Source organism: Odocoileus virginianus, chromosome 19, assembly GCF_023699985.2.
Source record: "Odocoileus virginianus isolate 20LAN1187 ecotype Illinois chromosome 19, Ovbor_1.2, whole genome shotgun sequence".
NCBI classification, from domain to species: domain Eukaryota; kingdom Metazoa; phylum Chordata; class Mammalia; order Artiodactyla; family Cervidae; genus Odocoileus; species Odocoileus virginianus.
In genome coordinates, this window is record NC_069692.1 from 18,380,043 (window position 1) to 18,395,498 (window position 15,456).

General features: G+C 41.3%; 1 long non-coding RNA gene and 1 pseudogene across 1 annotated transcript; one reads left to right on the forward strand and one right to left on the reverse strand.

The window, feature by feature from the left end:
- Nucleotides 1–3,276, forward strand: LOC110141004 (peptidyl-prolyl cis-trans isomerase D pseudogene; annotated as a pseudogene).
- Nucleotides 3,277–4,785: 1,509 nt separating this feature from the next.
- On the reverse strand, nt 4,786–12,714 carry LOC139039617 (uncharacterized). The gene is made up of 2 exons (XR_011492951.1): nt 12,642–12,714; nt 4,786–5,288 (listed from the first exon to the last, which is right to left on the reverse strand). It is a non-coding gene; the product is annotated as an uncharacterized lncRNA (long non-coding RNA).
- Nucleotides 12,715–15,456: the final 2,742 nt, after the last annotated feature.

Genomic DNA, 15,456 nt, shown 5'->3' on the forward strand with positions numbered 1-15,456 from the left:
ATGGAGTGTGAAACCGTGAGTCACCTCAGTAAAGACATCATTCAACCCCTTTATTTTGCCTGTGAGGAAACTAAAATTGTGAATGGCCTCAGGTCTATAGAACAGACTAAAATCCAGGTTTTTGTTTACATTACATTTTATACTTCCTCTGTGTAAAACTCAAGAGAGATATGGTTAGATTTGACCCCTACACATATGACCAGACACCTGAAGTAGAGAGAACTTGTCTCCAGAAGGCTTGAGGGAAGTAACATGTGTTACTTGGGATGTAACACATGGACTCCTTACATTCACCTCCTATCCTGGATGAGAGAGCATTTAAAGAGAAGGTTGAGAATGGATATATGTATATGTATCCATATGTATATGAGTCCTTTGCTGTCCACCTGAAACTCACAACATTGTTAATAAGCTATACTCCCATGCGAAATAAAAAGTTTAAAAAATAAAAATAAAGAAAGGGTTAAAGGGCAGGTCGGATTTTTGACAGGAAGAAATGGGTAGAAGGGAGAGTAGTTCAGGCCTCAGGGTCTTCCCAGAGATGAGACCACAGAGGTTGTGTGTGGAGACAGTGAATGCGTCACTTATCAGGGGTTGAGGAGACTAGACTGTAGAGTTCAGGTCACGTTGTGGAGAATGTCAACTCTAAGCTTGGAACAGGAAAGCACTGAGTTTGGATATAATCTTTAAAGCCCTCCCAGATTGTTTTTCCCAAAGCCAAACTCTGTCTCTTATCTTTGGCTCAGAGCTTGTCAAGGAAAGTCACTTTTTGCTTCTTAAGTGTTGTTGGTTTCTTCCTTCCAATTGCTCTTCCGCACGTCTACGAGCTGTTTTTAAACTCCACTTGGCTGTGTTGCCTACTGCTCAAAATATTTTGAGAACTTAAAATAGAGGACAAAGGTAAGGCTGCTAAGCCTACCATTTGGTGCCCCTTGCAACCTGACCCCCACTTTCCTCTCTGATTTGATTCTCCGTGACCTGCTCTAGAGCTCCCTGCCCTCACCAAGCTGGAGAATCCACTGCTTTACAGTAAATTAAACACATTTCCACCTATGGTCCCAGCCTCCGCTGAAACAACATGTCTCTTCTAAGTCCATGAGTCTCATCTTCCTCTTGCATCTAGCTCCTCCAAGATTTCCTTGATTCACCCCACTATAACTATCAGCTACCGTCTCTTCTTAAAAACCTTTGCAATTTTCCCTATTATTCAAATGGCAACTGGTTTATTTTTTCATTAAGCTGAAATTTGTTGGATGCCTGCTGTGTGTCAGGTCCTAAGAAGATAAGTGCCAGAAATCCAGCCCTGGAAGAGCTGACAATCTAGCGGGGGAAAGAGTCACTCTTATAAGAGTATGAGAGATGTAGTGATAGTGGTAAAATTGAGAAATGTGAAAGCAACCAAGATAAAGTAATGAGAGGGATGAAGAATGGAAGGAAAGGAGACAGGGGAGAAGGAAGGGAAAGCGAAGGGGAGACAGAGGGGGAATGCGAAGGCTTTTGGTAACTGATTTCCCAGTTTATCTTTGAAGGATGGGTCATAGTCACAAAGGGGTGATGAGATGGGGAAGGATGAGTCCATGTGAAGTCTTGCAGGTGACACTGGCAAATTTGAAGAATCACTTAAGTTAACTTAACAGGTACTTGTTGCTGATGATGCTCGTGGAAATGTGTGATTTGCTCCATGCTTTTAGGAACAATTTTTCTTTAATCCAATTGAGGGGCAGGTGCATCACCTGTGAGTTTTTTGTCGCATTGCTGCATGTCCCCAGTTAATCAGCTCTACTTAGACTGAGCTGATAGTTGGAAAATTGCTTCAAAAATCAGCCAATATTAAAATTCTTCCATGAAACAAATTCTTTTAAAACAGAACCTGTGGGTGGACCTTTCGACTTTAGGGTTCGAACTGTCCTGTGACCACGTGGTGTTACGAGGTGGTCATATACGTGTTTTAAGGCCACAATGTTGCAGACTTAGTCCCCCAGGCTAAACCCTCCAACCCCAGTAACCCCCAAGTCTTCTTCAATGTGGACATCGGAGAGGAGCAAGTTGGTTGAATTGTCTTAGAATTGTTTTGCAGATATTATACCAAAACTGCAGAAAATTTTTGTGCATTGTATATAGGAGAAAAAAGCATTGGACCCACCACTGGGAAACCTCTCCATTTCAAAGGATGTCCTTTGCATCGAATTATTAAGAAATTGATGATTCAGGGTGGAGACTTCTCAAATCAGAATGGGACAGGTGGAGAAAGCATTTGTGGTGAAAAACTTACAGGTGAAAATTTCCATTATAAGCATGACAAGGAGGGACCGCTGAGCATGGCCAACGCGGGCAGCAACATCAACGGCTCCCAGTCCCTCATCACCACGGTTCTGACTCCGCACTTGGATGGGAAGCGTGTGGTATTTGGCCAAGGGATTAAAGGCATGGGTGTGGCAAAGATTCTGGAAAATGTGGAGGTGAAAGGTGAAAAACCTACCAAATTGTGTGTTATTGCAGAATGCAGAGAACTGAAAGAAGGTGATGACTGGGAAATATTCCCAAGGGATGGATCTTGTGACAGTCACCCAGATTTCCCCTAGGGCGTGGATGTGGATTTAAAAGACATAGATAAAATTGTATCAGTATCAGAAGACTTAGAAAACATTGGAAATACATTTTTCAAATCCCAGAACTGAAAGACGGCCATCAAAAAAATACACAAAAGTTTTAAGGTATGTGGAAGGCTCTAGGGCTGCCGCTGAGGATGCAAATGGAGCAAAGCTGCAGCCTGTCACTTTGAGCTTACAAACTGGAGATGTCTGATTGGCAGGGTGCAGTCGATAACTGTTTGGAGGTCCTTGAAATAGACCCATCAAATACCAAAGCACTGTACCATAGAGCCCAAGGATGGCAAGGATTAAAAGAATATGTTCAAACATTGTTTGATTTTAAGAAAGCTCAGGAGATAGCACCAGAAGATAAAGCTATCCAGGCAGAATTGCTGCAAGTCAAGCAAAAGATACACAGAAAGATAAAGAGAAGGCAGCTTATGCAAAAATGCTTGCTTAATGAGGAATTCAGTTTTGCTTAAGTGTGCGTTGATTGCATAAGCGAGGAAGACAGAACAAATGGTTCGTCTGTTCTGGGCGATCCCTCCCGTGCCACCTCTGACACTTCGGTTCCCCGTGTTTACCGGAATATGGATAGGGACTTACTCTTAATACACCAGTGTTACAAACCTACAGTGGCGTCGATTCCCTTTTCAGTGGCTCTCTGCGTTATCCAAAGGATAATGGTGTCTCCAGCCTGTTTTTAAACTCCTAAAGACACGAATGTTTGAATAAACAGACAAAAGCTTGAAAAAAAAAAGCAGAACCTGTGTCTTTTCTTCATTAAACTATAGATGATTGTGATATCGAACTGCTGAGGACTTTTTACTCCTCTTCAATCTATGACTCTATTACTACTTTTATAAAATTCTATCCTTTTGGCAAGCATTTACTGAGTATGGTGTTAGACTCCTCTTCTTCTGCGTGGGCTCCTTCCAACTTCCTCTGGGTGCAACTAGCCGGGCACCACCTGCCCATAGTTTTTCTGTTGTCCATGAGGTGGGGCCTCTGGGAGGTCTCATATATGCACAGCACAGAAACATAAGGGAGACCAGTGGACGATGGGATCCAGAGATGAAGTCTTCTTTCTTCCTCTCTCAGAAGATTATTTTGAGATGCAGTTTCTACACTTAGCAAAGGATGGTCTTCAACAATCAGGTTAACATTTGCCCTCTGAACCCCTTTCCCTCACTTTTGCTCTTCTGGGATTTCTTTCACCAGTAAAGTAGCTACATTTACAAGCCTTTGTCTCCGGAATTCCCTGGCAGTACAGAGTGGTTAAGACTCTGAGCTTTCATTGCTGAGGGCACAGGTTTGATCCCTAGTTAGGGAACTAAGATTTCCACAAGCCATGTGGCCAAATAAATAAACAATAATAGTTACTAACAAACAAAAAGCCCTTTATCTCAGTCTCTGCTTTCCTGGGACTCCAGGTTAGAGAAGCCTTTATTTACTATGTGCCAGGAACTATTCTAGACTCTTGGGCTGTAAGGAAGAGAGACTGAAGTTTAATCACGGAAAAGCTGTGTTTATTATCTTCATGAGGAATGTGAAACACAAATTGCATCATTTGTGTATATGCAGATATTTTATTTTTAAGAATTTTTTCCCCAGTGGCCTCTGCTAAGGGAAGAATTGAAAAAAAACGGGGGTGGGGGAGGTTATTAGAATAGAACATTAAAAAAGCTACACGATGTATAATTAGGGAGTATGGGCCTATGTAACTATGAAAGTGAAAGTTGCTCAATTGTGTCCAACTCTTTGCGACCCCATGGACTGTACAGTCCATGGAATTCTCCAGGCCAGAATACTAGAGTGGGTGACCTTTCCCTTCTCCAGGGAATCTTACCAACCCAGGAATTGAAAACAGGTCTCCCGCATTACAGGCTGATTCTTTACCAGCTGAGCCACAAGGGAAACCCAATGTAACTATGTAACTATGGAGAAACAGAAAACAAAAAAGATATTGGCCTCAGAATAATCCTAGGTACTGCGACCATAAGTTTTTCCTAAATGTGTTTTATTTCTCACCTTTTATTTCAGTTGTAGATATTTCTTTTCTGCATTCCCACCCCCAACCTCAACTCCTTTCCCCTTAATAATCAATTATTTTTTTCCCTTTAGAATGCTTACGTTTAAACAGCTGGTATGTATTTCCATGAGGCTCTTTCTTCACCGAGGAACGATCAGAATGTCTAATCATTAGGCTATATTTTAGGAAGACTGAGCACCCGTTCAAAGTTAAACCTCAAAACTGAATGTCTTTCTCACCTATTTTTAATGCTGAGTGGCTTAGATCACACAGTTCCTATATTAATGACATTATGTTTTCTTTCAAGCACAGTTGAAATTGATCATTAATGAAGAAACTGTTTTCATTTCTGAAGGCTTTGAAAATATGTCAAAGGAAAGATAGTTAACGTTGATTTTCTCAGGCATTTTAAAGTGTCCCACAGTGAAGAGCGTGTGCCATTATTTCTTCTATTCCTGAAGGGTCTTCCGAGCTTGCATACCTATTTTGATCTCCTGAAAGTTTTAAAACACAGCATCCTAGCTCCCCTGCCCCTACTATCTCCACCTTGAAATTTCTCTCCCCAAACAAGAGCATTGTCTACATCCTCTTGGTGAATCTCTGCTTGAACACAGCTGGTCATGTGGGGCTCCATGCAATTTCATCCTCCTTGGGTCCATTTGTCACTATGAAAAAGAACACCACAGAAATGCCACTTAACTATGCTGTTCTTAGGGGAAGCATCCCCTGGTGACTATTCCAAATCATCGCCAATACCATCCAATCATGCAGAAAAGTCACAAATAGGAGATATTCGTGCAGCCAGGCTTCCTAAATTTGTTCTCAGGCAAACGTGGCATTGATGTACCAAAAATGTGACTGGCTCATCTTTGGATAAAATAACCAGTGTCACTCTCTTCTCCCTAGCCTCAAGTTGGCTGGGTTTTGATGCCAGTTTTAAATTCTGGCTCTTGTCAAAAAAAAAAAAAAATCAATCATCTTGCAAACAGAAGTGCTTCCACTTCTCAGAAAGTAGCAGGAGGCTCTACTTATAAAGGGAAGGATTCAAAAAACTAAATTGTGGTTGCCACCTTAAAATAAGGGTTAGCATTTAATGCAATAAATTTTGGCAAGAGTTTGACTGGTTTCGTTCCTGCCCAGAGCTGTTATTTGCTGTGCCTGCTTTATTCCTAGCCTCTTTTTCAAAGCGGAGCCCCTGCTGCTTTTTGTGTCCCTTGGAAGGCAGGGGTCCTATTCTTTCAGCTTCTTGAACCGAATTGAAATTTATGGTTTGGTACCAGGAAATGTATTTCCTGCCTTTTTTTTTTTTTTTTTCATTCTGGGATGTATAAAAATGAAAGTTAAAGTCTCAGTGACTATTTAATAACCACATGAACATTTCCTGCAGGACTAGTGTTATAGGTGGTGGTGGCTTAGTTGCTAGGTTGTGCCCAACCCTTGTGACCTCATGGACTGTAGCCCATCTGGCTCCTCTGTCCATGGGACTCTCCAGGCAAGAATATTGGAGTTGGCTGCCATTTCCTTCCCCAGGGGATCTTCCCGATTTCAGGCAGCCTCCTGTATTGCATTGCAGGCAGATTCTTTACCGACTGAGCCACCAGGGAAGTAAAGAATTATCTAAAACTCATTGTTACATAAATGGCTTATTTTTGCATAACTACAACTTCAGGGCAGACTTGCCCAAAGGGCCACATTTCTAGGGGTTAGGTGATTAGGGAATAGCTGTCTAGTTTTCAGCTAATAAAATACGGAGACACTTTAGGAAATTTCTGCTTACAGACTGGAAATTGCTTTGAAATTACTTCTTTTGTCCTAAATACAGTAAGTTCTGACCCCATGTATACTTTGTATCACAAGTCAGGCTTTGGGTCCTTATTGTCACCTAGCTCCCTCCTGCGACAGGAGCTTCAGTGGGGCGCAGGTCACTTGTCAGGACCAGAGAACCCCTTTGCCACCCTTTCCTGCCTTTGTGCTTCTGACTCCTCTTTCCCTCCAGGTCAAGCACGTGAAGCCTGTCATTTCAGCGGATCCAAACCCTACTCTTTCATCTGGACTCATATTAGCAGTCTTGTTTCCTTGTAGGAAGGGGTCTGTACCCTTTTCTCACCTGGGTAAACACTAGGATTGAAAACGTTGCCTCTCTCCATCTTCTTATCCTGCCCTTCCCCAAGAGAGAAGTAGGGGCAGTTTGGTTCAGACTTACATCTATGGACTTTGAGCCAAGTCACATGGTGGGAAAGTAACTGGCCCCTTAAGCCAGGTTCAGGCTCCATCCATTCGTCTTTTTTCACTCCTCTGGTCAGATGCAGGGGGTTTCTCCTCTCTCTTTCTGGATCCAGGCAGAGGGCGTGCTCCTCTGCTTTCTGCCCTCAAACAGTAATCACTCCTGGATGGAGCCAAGGTTCATAGCAGATGGTCCTTCTCTTTACACTGGTTGAGATGACAGCATTCAAAATCTGCCCTTCCAATGTACTTGATTGCTGGAGAGAGCATAGCCATGGTTTCTATGATGAACAGCTGAGCTAAAGTCGTCATAAGAACAGCCTGACCTACAGAAATCTTTGGCATTGGTGACTGACTGTGGTGTCCTTAGAATGGAAGTAGATGGACATTCCACTAAAGTCTTACAAGTAGAAAATCCTGAGATCTGATAAACGGAGGTCTGACTTGAATCACCATAATGGAGTCACATTCTTTCAACCAGCCTTGATCCTTTTGACAAATACAGAGCGTCTTGGATGAAGGATCCCTTAAAAGAGGGATCCTTAAATGTTGAGTTACCCAAGGGGAAAACCCTGCTACATAGGCAAAGTTTCTGCAATAACACTCCCCATTAGGGACCTGTGACTCTTTCCCAGGGTAACTGTGCACCAGAGAAAGGAGATGGATCAGCTGTTGTGATTCTGGCTCCAAGCTGACGCTGTTTCCTAGAGATACAAAATGCTACTGTGGTCTACCAGTCAGAATATCAAGGCCCACCCTTGACATGATGTCAAGGGATCAAAGAACTTTTGACTCATGTCAATCTGTGTGTCTGGCGAGTCCTGAACCCACCTTCTGACTAATTCTCCAACTCTAGATTTGCTTTGCTATTCAGCAACTGGCAGAAGCCCCAGGTTGGTTCTGTGACCTGTGAAATGAGAACTGTTAATGGTAGGAGAGAGTGAATGGATGCTATTAAAACTTACCCAATTAGTGAACCAACAGTAATACTGCAGTATTGTTAATGGTAGGAGAGAGTGAATGGATGCCATTAAAACTTACCCAATTAGTGAACCAACAGTAATACTGCAGTCCTACAGGTACTGTGGAGATCAGTGCCACCATCAAAGGCTTGGGGGATTTGGGTGGTGATTTCTACCAAATCTGTATTTGCTATTTGGCTGATAATGGATCACAGAGAATGATGGTTGATTATTGTAAACTTAATCAGATGGTGACTCAAATCATAGTAGCTATTCTTGATATGGCATCACTGCTAGAGCAAACTAATGTATCCCCTGCTGGCTTGGCAAGCCTCTGATAAACAAGCATTAGAGGTTGAGGTTTAAGGGTTTAGAATATTACATAAGCTTGGTTGATAAAACAATGGCAGAGTTTGAGAGGATTGACTCCAATTCTGAAAGTTCTACTGTGGGTAGAATGATAACAAACAACATCGCATACTATAGAGAAATCATCTGTGAAAGGAAGTGTCAATCAGGGCAGCAAACTTTATTGTCTTATTTTAAGAAATTGCCAGAGCCACCTCAAACTTCATCAGCCACCACCCTCATCAGTCAGCAACCATCAACATCAAGGCCAAAATCTTTTACCAGCAAAAAGATTATGACTTGCTGAAGGCTCCAATGGTGGTTAGGTTTTTTTGCTTTGTTTTGTTTTAAATTTATTTTTTTAGTTGAAGGATGATTGCTTTACAGAATTTTGTGGTTTTCTATCATACATCAACAAGAATCAGCCATAGGTCCACCCATGCCCCCTCCCTCCCAAACCTCTCTCCTTCTCCCTCCCCAGGTGGTTAGCTTTTGTAGCAATAAATAAACCATTTTAAAGGACTTCCCTCATGGCTCAGCAATAAAGACTCTGCCTGCCAATGCAAGAGATGCAGGAGACACAGGTTTGATCCCTGGGTTGGGAAGATCCCCTGGAGTAGGATCGCCTTCAGTATTGTTGCCTGGAAAATTCCACGGACAGAGGAGCCTGGTGGGCTACAGTCCATGGGGTTGCAAAGAGTCGGACACGACGGAGCACACAGCACATACGCAGAGGGTTGAAGTTAGGCTTAAGTGGAGGTCAGAATTCCCTCCTTTCCTCCCGATTTGGCCTTTGTTCCTTACCTATAGAGAAAGCTGTTTTCTGTAGAGTTCACATTTTTCCCAGCCAACCCCACAAAGAATCATGGCTGTTTAATAACCGACTTCTGGAAGAACAGAGGGCCAGCTGAAGGAAAGACTGATATGCTTCTAGCCTTTCAACACTGTGCCTCACCCCACCCTGTTGAGCTTGGTAAATATGTGCCCGATTATTCTCTGTCTCTCTAGACAGATTTGTTTTTATTCTCACAAGCAAGAATGAGTAAAGGGACAGAAAGAAGATCCAGAAATGTTCATTCCAACCCTGCTCCTTCATTTCTATGAAAATGCCAAAGGGGTGGCAGGTGTCTCCCTAAAAGAGTCCAACTGGGATAGGACACTGCTCTTGTTTTGATAGGGCTTCCTGGTGGCTCAGAGGGTAAAGATCTGCCTGCAATGTGGGAGACATGAGTTTGATCCCTGGAGTTGGGAAGATCCCCCTGGGGGAGGGCACGGCAACCCACTCCAGTATTCTTGCCTAGAGAATCCCTATGGATAATGGAGCCTGGCCAGCTACAGTCCATGGGATTGCAAAGAGTCAGACACCACTGGGCAACTAGTATTTTCACTTGTTTTGAAAAGAGCATTCTTTTTTATGTATTTATTTATTTAAATTTTACTGAAGTATAGTTAATTTACAATGTCATATTAATTTCTTATATACAACAAAGTGACTTATATTTATTAATATATGCACATATATTAATATATGTACATTATTTTTCACATTCATTTCCATTATGATTTGTCACAGGAGAGTGAATACAGTTCTCTGTGTTTTACAGTAGGGCCTTGCTGTTTATCCATCCTGTATATAATAGTTTGCCTCTGCTAATCCCATACTTCCAATCCTTCCATCCCCCTTAGCAACCACCAGCCTATCCTGACAAGAGCTTTCTTGTTTGATGTTGCTGTGGGTGGGTATGAGATATACTAGAAACAAATTTGTGAACTCTGAAAGCTGAGTGATAGCTTTAAATTACTTTACAAATAGCCAATGGATTAACCCTTTTTTTTTGCTTGTTATAAAACAGGGTAGGGTATTTTTCTTCCTTGGTTCCCTTGAGTCCAGAGACTTAGAAATGGGACATTTGGCTTATACAGAAACAACTTCAGCTCTCAAGGTCAAACCGTATACTGATGAGCTAGAATGTCTTTACTTATTGAATCTGCTTATCCTGCCTCACATCAAACAGCGTCGTCCATATGCCTTTCCACAAAGAAAGTTGTGGGGTATTGCATAAAACCGCTGAATCATCATCATGGTACAGCTGGATGCAGCCTTTCTCTCAACCAGTATTTACTGAGTGATCTCTTCTTCAATTCTACATGATGCGGGCATAGTCCCGGGGATGTGGTGGTAGACTTTGCATTGTCCTTATCTTTCAGGAACTTCAAGGTATCAAGCAAATATAATATTTACTATTTTAAATAGAATCATATAAATTTACGCAAAATTCTGGTTGATCTGAAAAATTGCAGTAGGACTGTGTTTAAAGACTATTTTGTGGTCTACAAATCTGGTCACAGTATAGGTCGAACTGCAACCCCCCTCTATGTATCTCTGTTCCTGTAGCCGGAGAAGAAACTTCTCGGTATGATTTATTTTAATATTTATTTATTTTATTTGGCTGTGCCAGGTCTTAGCTGCAGCACACTGGATCTTCGATCTTTGTTGTGGCATGCTGGATTTTTTTTTTTTTTTTTTTTTTTTAGTTTTGGCATGCAGAATCTAGTTGTGGCACATGAACTCTTAGCTGTGGTATGTGGGATCTACTTCCCTGACCAAGGATGGAACCCAGGTCCCCTGCATTGGGAGCATGGAGTCTTAGCCACTGGACCACCACATATGATATTATATGACATTTTACCAGAGTTACTCAAGATTTTAAAAAAGTCTATTTGTCACACAAGAAAGGGACTATATTGGCTTAGGTAACTAGGAAGTCCAAGGGGCATCTGGCTTCAAACAAATTTCAAATAATGCCCTCAGGGTCCTGCTTCCCTCTGCCTACATATGCTGCTCTTAATCCTAGCCAGCTCCCATCAATTACATTTTAAGGAGGACTCGGTTCCAGTTTGGCTCATATGCTCATACCTGAACCAATCACTGTGGCCAGTGGCTTTCAGTACCGCGATTGGTCAGACTCAAGCACCGCTGAGACCAGAGAGAGTTGGGGATTTGTAATTTCACCCTTTGGTGCAACTGCATGGAATAAAAAAAGAGTTAATTCACAGAGAAAGGAACGACACTGAAGGATAAAGAGGTCAAAAACAAAAACAAAAGCAAAAACACATCTAGAGCAATCAGCTCTCCAGAACAGGCCCTTTAGCTGTATTCATGCCTGAAGCAGCAAGGTCACTATGCTGTTCCGTCGTAGAGAGCTGGTAAATGTTTGAAACAACTGGAGGTCTGGTGAAAAGCCCTACTTTGTACTATTTGTCCAGATTTCATGGTGTATTTACTCCAGCAAAGCCAACGTCAAGCTACTAACCTCACATCCCTCTGCATGAAAGTGGAGGGATGTGCAGTAAGGCTCAACCATGTGCTGTTTCTACCACACAGATACAATCTGTGTTCATTAGCTCCAGTCCATAGATAAGAACAAATATAAGTAGGAAGTATAGTAATGTAAGTAGGAAGTGATGGAGTTTGAGTATTTATTACATTTGGTTTTGATATAATGTATTTAATTGCAAGTTTATAACATAGGTTTAAAAACATTTTGAAATATAGTTGATTTATAATATTCTGTGTTTCAGATACACAGTAAATGACTCAGTAATACATACCTATATATACATATATAGTATTGTGCTCCTGCTCAGTTGTTAAGTCATGTCTGACTCTTTGTGACCCTTTGGACTCTAGCCCCTTCAGCTCTGGGATTTTTGATCCAGGGGTTTTTTTCAGGCAAGAATACTGGAGTGGATTGCCATTTCCTCCTTCAGGGGATCTTCCCAACTCAGGGATCGAACCTGTGTCTCCTGCACTGCAGGTGGATTCTTAACCCCTGAGCCATCGGGGAAGCCATACAGTTGATAGTGATAATGGTTTTAATAACTTTGTTCATTTTGCCTCACCCTTCTGATTTCAAATCTACACTCACCAGTCACACCCTACCTTGAAAATTTTCCTTATTTACCTGTCTGGATTCAAAAGACCTCTATTAAGAAATTGCTTCTCCAAGTTCTGTTCTTTGATAAAACAAAGCACTTTTCCCTTCTTTTCCATTTAAAAATACAAAGTAAAAAGCTGTGTATTGAGCTTATAACAACTCACTTTCTTTGATTACTGGTAAGCTTAGTTACACTGAAGTGGAAGAGAAATTTATTTATCATTTAGTTATTTTAGATAAACCTTTAAAAATCCATGCAAGACCTATTCCCACTGAGAGTAGATCAACCACAAACTACATCACATTAAATGAATATAATACAGTCTCAGAGGAACAAAATCAGTTAAAACCAAGAACTCAATATATGTCAATTAAAAAAAAATCAAAGCAACTAGCTGCAGAACTCCTCTTGGAAATTCAAGGAAAGATCACGCAAAAGTTCAAAGACTTGCTAACAGGCAACTCCTATTCTTTTTCCAAGGAGGAGGCCAGAAAGAGGTCAGGAAGATTTCATTTCTTGTTTTGAAACATCTCTGAGATAACTTACCCTGCTCGTTGCTGTGGCCCAAACGGACAGGCTGGAAGCACTTGGAGAACCACTGACAGAACTCAGAGAAGACACCGTATTGCCAAGAGAGTTGTTTATGACTAACATGTGTTGGGATGAAGGGTGGGCAGGGAAGCTGATGCCAGGTGAAAAAGAACTCCGTCCTAGAAGAGAATTCTCACCTCCAATGTTCCAGTTGCAGCTACACGAATTGCAAGTTATGCCAAATCATTTTCCCAGAAAGTGGGGGGCTTCTCCCTGTCCATAACTGGTCATTTCTTCAAGGAGAGTCTGCAAATCACCCTTTCACTTTGGGAGCCAAGGCTATTATCTGAAACCTTTATTCTCTAAGCAGCACGATAATGCCAAAGGCAACAGAAACATTTCCCTTTAGCTGATTTTTACCATGGTCACTTTTGATCGTGATAGTGTGTGCGCATGTATGTGCTCAGTTATATCTGGCTCTTTGCGACCCCATGGACTGTAGCCCGCCAGGCTCCTCTGTCCATGGGATTTTTCAGACAAGAATACTGGACTGGGTTGCCATGCCCTTCTCCAAGGGATCTTCCTGACCCAGAGATTGAACCCACACCTCTTGCATTGTCAGACAGGTTCTTTACCACAGCAGACTGATGTTTAATCCAGTTTTCCTACCAGTAGCACGGGTTTGAATTTCCCTAATGTTCTGTTTATAGCTGCTCAGTGTGTTCTTGGAAAATAATGTTGAAATCATAAAGATAGCTTAGTGACCTCATCCGAGGCGGGAGGGGAGGAATAGGTGGCTCATGAGTTAAAGCCCTTTTTAAACGCAGACACCTTTTTAGAAATGGGTAACAATGGCAACACCATGAAACCAGCTGCCTCCTTATCACAAGGGAACAATTACCTTGTTCAAATGAATTTGTTTCAAGAGGATACCTTATAAATACTCCTCATCTCTGTAAACTCCCTCAATATGTATATTTTTTAAAAATCCCCATGGTTCATCAGGTCTTTATACTGGGCTGTAAAAAGTTAAAATTCTGTGAAAAGGAAAAAAATAACTGATTCTGAGACTGAAAATTCGGCTTTGTACATCCCAACGCATTCTTACTCAGAGGAGTGTGTTCTGGACAGGGTTTGCTTTTTATTTGTCAGCTTTGGGTGAGGTATTGTTGAGTAAAATTGCACTGAAGTCTGTGAGATGACAGCTCTAGAAAGACTGGGCAGATGCCTCTTGCCAACTTTAGGTAGGGGCTTTACTTTCTCATGAGCTCAGAACTGGCCTTCATGGTCTCTGGGCATCAAAAGAGTACAACCTGGACAAAGCAAAGAAACAAGTGGGGCCACAGGAGGAAAGCAGGCAGGGCTGTTGTCTGAGAGAGGAGCATCCTACTCTGTGAATTCAAGAGCAAGGAAGAAGATCTAAGCCAAATGGGGAAAGTAGGGAGATGTCAAGTTCTCACAGGTCAGAAAGGCCAAAGGTAGTCCAGTAGATGTACTTCCTTCTTTCTTCTCCTTAACCTTTCTAAGCCTCAATATCCTCAGCTGTAAACTGTGCCATCAACTGATGAATGGGTAAATGCAAGGTGGTACATCCATATCATGGAATATTATTCAGCCATAGAAATGAATGAAGTACTGACACCTGCTGTGACATGGATGAACCTTGAAAACAGTACGCAAAAAAAGAGAGAAGCCAGACCCACAAGGCCACATAATGTTTGATTCTATCTGTAGGCAAATCTATGATTTTATTTGTAGCGACAGTAAGTAAATCAGTGGCTGCCAAGGACTGGGGAGGGAAGGGTGTGGAATGATCGCTGGTGGGTGTAGAGTCTCTTCTTGTGGTGATAAAATCCTGGAATTAAATAGTGGTGATGGTTGTGTAACCTTGTGGATACATGAAAAACAACCAAAGTGTACAATTTAAAATGGTGAATTAAAAAAAAAGAAAATGATATTATTGTGAGCAATGGATGGGCTAACTAACAGAAAGGCAAAAACGGTAGGTAGTTTTAAAAAATATTATTTTTTGGTTTCACTTTTCCCCTAGCTGTAAATATCCCGCTCCAGAATGTATGTCGTTTGACTCAGGTTTCACATAGCATTGTCCTTGAAATGACCTTCAAAACAGAAACAAAACTATTATGATGGCTGTTGGTGAAAATAATAGCTATCACTTGACTGCTTAGTAGGCAACAACCCCAATATTGGGTATTTTCTAAAAAATTTTCTTGATAAATCAGCAGAACAATCCTACGAGCTATCCTGATGTTACATTTGAGAAAACGGAGGCTCTTTTGCCAAAGATCAAACAACCAGTTGATCTGAAAATAAAGCAAAGAGCTTTAAAATTCCAAAACCCACTTCTCTCTGCCATACTACATTAGACAAAGGTATAAATTATTGTAGGGAAATACTGAAGAATATCAAAGAATGTTATGAAGTAGTTTAATCCAATAGTATGTTCATATCATTTGAAAATAAAGCTGTCTATATAGCAACATAATTTTTTCATTGAACAGGAAAGATTTTATCTTACAAATAGACTGCTATGGATGTGATGGCTTTGCTCTTCAAATTCTCTAAGTTTCCTTCCATATACAACACAAAAATGTGGACAAACTTATAGAAGAAAAACCAAGCTAGTCATTTAAATGTCAGTGCTGTGAATGTCATTTGAATCAAAGCATTTGAAATCCCCTTATCATGATTCTTCACAGCATCTTTCATAATCAGAAAGAGCTTTAAGCCAATACTATGGTGTTAGAAAAATTTGCCATTGACAGCATATAACTGAAATATCATCAATAAAGATACCAGACTGTGAAAT